This window comes from Desmodus rotundus, chromosome 3 (genome assembly GCF_022682495.2).
Source record: "Desmodus rotundus isolate HL8 chromosome 3, HLdesRot8A.1, whole genome shotgun sequence".
NCBI lineage: Eukaryota > Metazoa > Chordata > Mammalia > Chiroptera > Phyllostomidae > Desmodus > Desmodus rotundus.
The window spans coordinates 197,598,100-197,604,472 of record NC_071389.1 but is presented as its reverse complement, the minus strand read 5'-3'; positions in this window follow the sequence as shown (position 1 = coordinate 197,604,472).

Here is a 6,373-nt window from a genome sequence, read left to right as displayed (position 1 = left end):
AACCTACTTGCAATGGCTGTGTCTGGAGAGGGTTTAATTTTACCACTTCGTGGAACTTCGGGGACTGAGGAGCAAAGGCTTTTTCTCTGTCACCCTTTTACCCACCCCGCCCTGATTCCCCAGTGATTGCCACAGGCCAGGGAATCGAGTTCTGGCTGACCTCATTGCTTTGGCTCAGGGCACAGCCCTGTACCCAGATCCCCGCTGTGGGTCCCAAGCTGGCTTGGTTTCTTCCCCAGTCCCCCCTCCTTCCTCCTTTGAGCCCACCCATTTAATCTCCCTCCAACCCCTCCCTCTTTCAGCCCTTTGCAGTCTCTGCCACCAGATCGATCCTTTGATAGCACACATCTGACTCACTCGCTCTCAAAACCCTATAACACCTTACATTTATGGTCAAACCATTTCAACAAAGGGGCCAAGGTAATTCAACGGGGGCAACAAAGTCTTTTCAAGCAGCAGTGGGAGAAAGGGACACCCACATGCAAAGAAGGAGGTTGGACCCCTATCTCACACCCTTCCTCTGTCCGTGGGATGGAGGCCTTGCCCCTCATCCCTGCAGTCAGGGGTCTCGGAAACTCCTAGCTCCAACTGTGTGCCAGGACTTTTACTGAGGCTGGGGTAAGAGACAGATGGTCCCATCCTCACGGAGTCCACCAGCCTCATTTCTGACCAGCTCCTGTGGCCCAAAGTCACCCCAAGGCCCATCCATGCTCCCATCTGTGACTGCTATTCCCCAAAGGGCCAAACTCCTTGCCTCTGACCCTGAACAGGGGAGTTCCTGTTCAAATGCTACCTCTTCCAGGAAGCCTTCCCTAAAACCCCCTCCCCACTAAGTATTTCATTAATTGCTCTGACCTCCTTTCATGGAATCAATTCATCTCTCCAGAAGGCTCTGGGCTTCCAGAGCATGGGGGTGGGGTGGGGGTGGGGGCTTGTCTCATTTTGTGCCTGACTCATCACAGGGGCTCTGGAGCTATTTATTTAAAGAATAAGTGAAATCTTTTCCTTTGCTGGTGATTTGATGCCAGTGCTTGACGAGAGGGAGAATGATTTTTTTTCCAATTTCCAGGAAGTGATCTCTAATTAGTACGTGACCCATTTTATACATGTGAAAACGGAGCCAGACGCGTTGCTGTCCCCACAGCACCTGGAGAGGCAAGGCAATGACAGCGCAGGTTCTGGAAGGCCAGCCCCTCCCGCCTGCCGGGAAGAGGCAGGCCCTGTGCAGGGCTGTGGGAGGCGTGGCCCAGGCATCGCAGAAAGGCCAGCAGCAGCCCTTGCTTTACCTCCTGCCTGCCGAGCCTAGGCTGTCAGAGGCTCCGATCGATGACACGTGCCAGTGGAGCTGGTGTCAGGGGCCTGGAGCCCTGTTAGGGTGGTTCTGCTAATTGATCCCAGAAGCCCCTGTCACTGCCAGGGGATGCCTCAGCCGGTTCAGCGATGTCCTGACTGCTGTCCCTCGCCTCACCAGATGGCCTTCCCTCCTGCCTCAGCTGACTCGAGGCTAGGCCAGACAGCCCCGACCATGCAGGGCGTGGGACTCTGCTAGCAACCAGCAGAGCTAAGCCTGGTGGTCAGTGCAGGGAGCAATGGAGAAGCCCCCTGTGGGTCCCTCATGTCTCAGCCAAGCCACAGACACCCCAAGAGTGGCTGGATCCATGGGGGAGGCTCAGAGCTGCTCAGGCCTTTAAAATGTTTCCTGCTCGTCTCTGAGAACCAGTAGGAACCTCAAATGCTCCCCAGCTTCCTCCAGCAGCCCTCACAGGTACTGCCTCCTTTGGGGGGAACCCTGAGGTGCCCTGTGTGGGGAGGGTGGAGCCGGGAGAGCTCCATCCTCAGATCTGTTAGGACAAGTCTGTGCAGGTCCAGGGGGGAGGGAGACTCTGGAGCCAAGTGACTCGGTCCAGATATGAAAACGGTAACTGTGGTGTGTACAGGGAGCCCCGACCTTCCGCCCCTCGGCATCCTCTCCTCTCCCCACCCCACATCCTGCTTCCTCACGAAGAGTGGGGGGCTGGGAGGGGCTGAGAGGTTGAGCCTAGGCTGGCCTGGCCCCTCAGGGGCACTCCTGACCCACATCTCAGTCTGGATGACACCGCTGTTTCTTTCTGGGTTCAAGCCTGGAGCTGGAGACTGTGGAGAGCTGTAGGGCACAGGGTCCCAGAGCTGTCCACCTACTGGGAGGAGCAGCGCCTGCCCGAGGGTGTGGGGTTTCTTTATGAAAATGCTCTGGAGTTCGATAGTGCTAATGGTGCACAGCCTTATGAATATGCTAAAAACCACTGAACTGTACACTTTAAAAGGGTGAATTTTATGATATGTGAATTACATCTCAATAAGAGGAAACAAAACCCAAAACTGTCCTGTTTAAACACTTTCTGTGCCCCTGTTCATTACTCCCAGGTCAGAGCACAGACACATACACACACCTCCCTGGGACCCGGTCCAGCTCCGCCCTCCGCCCTTCCAGCCTGCCTGCCCTGCCCTGTCCCCTTGCCTGCCCTCCTCCTTCCCTCCGGCAGAAAAGTCTCTCTGGGACCTTGCTCAGCCTCCAGGCTCCGGCACATGCTGCTCCCTCTGCCTGATAGTTAAGTGCTTACTGAGATCTTATCTGCAGCTGGACACTGTTTCCATTGCATAGATGAGGAAACTGAGGATCAGAGAGATATAGCAACTTCCCCAAGGCTGCACAGCTGTCAGGTGGTGTGGCTGAGATTCAAGCCCCAGAAGTGACTTCAGAGCTCAAGATCAGTCAGTTGCCTTCTGTGGTAGGCTGAATAATGACCCCGCCCTCAGCAAGATGTCCACAGCCTAATCCCTGGAACCCGTGAAAGGCTTTGCCGGTGTGATTAAGGATTTTGAGATGAGGAGATTATCCTGGATTGTGACTATGGCCAGTGTCCTTAATGGAGGAATTTGGAGGGAGATAACAGAGGGCAGAAGGCAATGTGACCTGGAGTCAGAGAAAGATTTGAAGATGCAATGCTGCTGGCTTTGAAAATGGAGGAAGGGACCGTGAGCCAAGGAATGCAGCTCTGGAAGCTGGAAAGGACAACGAAACAGCCTCTGGATGGAGTGTGGCCCTGCTGACACTTTGGTTTCCGCCCAGTGAAACTGATGTTGGAATTCTGGCTTCCAGAGCTGTAAGAGAGCAAATCTGAGCTGCTTTAAGCCACCAGGTTTGTGGTAATTGGTTACAGAAACCCTAGAAAACAAATATGCTTTCCCTCCTGGAACAGTCTATTCAGCCTCCCAGGCTGCTCTGTCCTTGAGAAGCCCTCTGCCCCTGTGGTCCGTGGCTCGCCCTGCTCTATGCTCTGTGTAGATGCCTCCCACAGCCCTGACCTTGGAGGCTGCTGCCGCCTTGGCCTCTGTGCTCACCTGACCTTGGGCCTCTTCTCTCAGCCTCAGCACTGACCTTGCCAGGCTAGTGTCATCCTCCAGCTGGAGCAGGTTCCAGCCCTTGGGCAAGGCAGAGGAGGGAAGTGAGGCTTAGAGAGGGGTAGCAAGTGCCCAAGGTCACTCAGCTAACAAGGGACAAAGCCAGTTTTGAACTTGGGCCTGTTGGAATGCAGAGCTGATGCTCCCAACAGCTCCTCTTCCAGTGGACAGTCAATAAATGTCCCTGGATGAGTGACTAGGCAGGCAGTCCAGGGAAAATGCCTTGTGGTAAGGCCCTTGGGAGCACCAACAGGGCAGTAACTCTGCCTGAGCAATCCAAGAAAGGCTTCCTGGAAGTAAGGGCCTTGAAGGATGAGGGTAGTCCAGGTAGAGAGTATTATGAACAAAGGCCTGAAGAAAGATGGAATGAGATAGCAGGAAAGGTGAGGTGCTTGCAAAGGTGTCACCAGCCCCAGGCTGTGAAGGGCCTTGGACACCAAGCTGAGGCCTGAGGAGCACTCAAAGTTTGGGGAGCAGGAGAACAAAAGCCCTTACACTGTTCTGTAGGAGGCAGCTTGAGTGAATGGCTTGGGGAGGGTGGCCTGTTCCAATGTGAAGGCTGCTGAGATAGACAAAAGCTCAAGGTGCTGCGACAGATGCCAAGGAGGTAGAGGTTGGGGCAGGGGACCAGACTTTAGAGCCATTTCAGTGGGAGGACAAGACCTGCTGACTTGCTGGCCTTAAGGCATAAGGGTGAAGGGGTGTCCGTGCCCCCATCCAAGGGACAGAGGCTGATTTCAGCGAACACAACCAGAAGCACAGAAGTGGAGCTGCAAAGTAAGGAGAAATCCAGGTGGCAACCAGGGGGAGGTGTCCCAAAGACATGAGAATGGATCAGGACTCAAGAGACAGGTTGAGGCTGCGGACAGATAGGAAGGTCATCATGCCCACAGCTGCAGGATGAATGAGGAAGTTAGAGAAGGTATACAGAGGGGTAAGCAGAGCTCCCAACCCCAGCACCCATCTGGACCCATATGGAATTGAGCCTTTCCTGGTGGGCTGCACTTTAGGGAAATCTGATAGCAAATTCCAAACCAATAAGAGCAAATAAATGAGTGGTGATTACTGACAATGGGAGAGGGTACACCACAGGGTGCCTCCAAATAGCATCTCCTCCAGTATGTTTTAAGTGCTTTATAGGTCATTAACTACTTGACAGAGAGAGCCTGACACTTAAAGCAAAGAATTCTGTGCCTCTGCCAGGGAAAATCAATCAGAAATGAAGATAGAGCATCGCTGATGTTAGGATGCACTGGGTGGGCAAACGGGATTCGATGTATGAACAATTTTAAGGTCCTCTCCATTGTGTAAAGTGAGGCATACTTTGAGGTATTTGAGGCCATTTATAAAATCCCAAACTGGAGTTTGGAAATACTTAACCTTCCTCTTGCCATTTTTTTTGTTAATAAATATTTCAAAGACATGGAAAAGTACAGAGGCAAGCTTAAACATCTAAGCCCACCACCCGATTCTGACAAATAGAACATTATTGCTATGATTGAAGCACCCACTTTTAAAAAATGTTACTTGTTGGCTTTTTTTATTCCTTGCCTTTTTCAAATCCTTTCTGTCTTCTGGCTCTACCTCTTCAGGGAGACTTAGGCTGACCACCCCACCCCTGCCTGAGACATCTCTCCTTCCTCTGAAATCTGAGTGTAATTACTGCCTCTTTAATTAACTTGGCGATTAATCACCACCTGCTTGTGAAACAGCTTTTATTGTCCTTGTCCATCTTGCATGCAGAATTTGGGTGGGGGTGGGGACCAGGCGGGTGGGGGAGGAGGGACAGGCAGGCTGGGCTCTCCTCAGGGCCCCAGATTCTGCTGGGTCTGCTGGAAGGGGAGGCCTGAGAAGGCCTGATATACAGAGGGTCAGCTCCCTCCTGGCTGTTTAGGCAGCTGCCAGGTACCAGGAAGGGAGAAGAACTGGCCATAATCGGCAAGAGAGCAGTGGGCAGCGAGGAGGGTGATCCACTCAGGGCAGCCTCGTGACCTCTGCTCTGGTTGTTCTGCTCTGACCAGAATGCTCTTTCCTGACTGAGATTTGTGGCGGATTATATCGTGTTCCCCAAAAACATATGTTGACGTCCTAACCATCAGTACCTGTGAATGTAACCTGATTTAGAAATGGGGTTCTTGTAAATGTAATCAAGATGAGGTCATATTAAATTAGGGTAGGCCCTAAATCCAGTGACTGGTGTTTTTATAAGAGGCCATGTGACAACAGATACACAGGGAGAACTCACTGTACCACCAAGCTGTCTCTTCTGCATGCCTGAATCTGGCTGCCCAGGATCTCAGATAACATTTCTGTAGTCGATTAACCTGCCCCCCAACCCAACTTTAGGAACAGCTCCTATACTCTCCTTTGTCAGAAGAAGCCCTCTCCCTTACCCCTTATCAGAGACCACCTCACACTTGAAAGGACCCACCAGAGGGATTCGCTGGGGCTGCTCTCCCTCCAGAATAGCATGCCTGCTCAAGTGGGCTTGCTTAATGATAGCTTCTGTGGCTCCTCCCACATGCCCCCACACCCCAGAGGTGGGCAAGGTAGCCTAGTTTGAGCAGAGGGCTTCTAACCTCTCCAGTGATTTAGAGAGGAGGGCATCCTAGGGAGCGACAGGGCTCATGCTTCCAGGATTTTAACATGGAGGCTAGGGCTGTCTCATTCCTAACATACTGTACCCAGCCACAGTGCTAAGTATAGTACGTTCATTGAAATAACTCATCTTCTAACACATCCTTTGCTCTAATCCAACACTCTCTTTTGATATATGGGTAACTGAGGCTCTGACACTCCACAGGGCATCGCTGTGTAGCGGAGATCTGAGGTCCAGTGATGTAAGCACGTCCCGTTTTCAGTTTCACCGTTCTCTCCCAGGTGACAGCATTTTTCTGCACCTCACTCTCCCCATTCTTGAAGAATAATACCA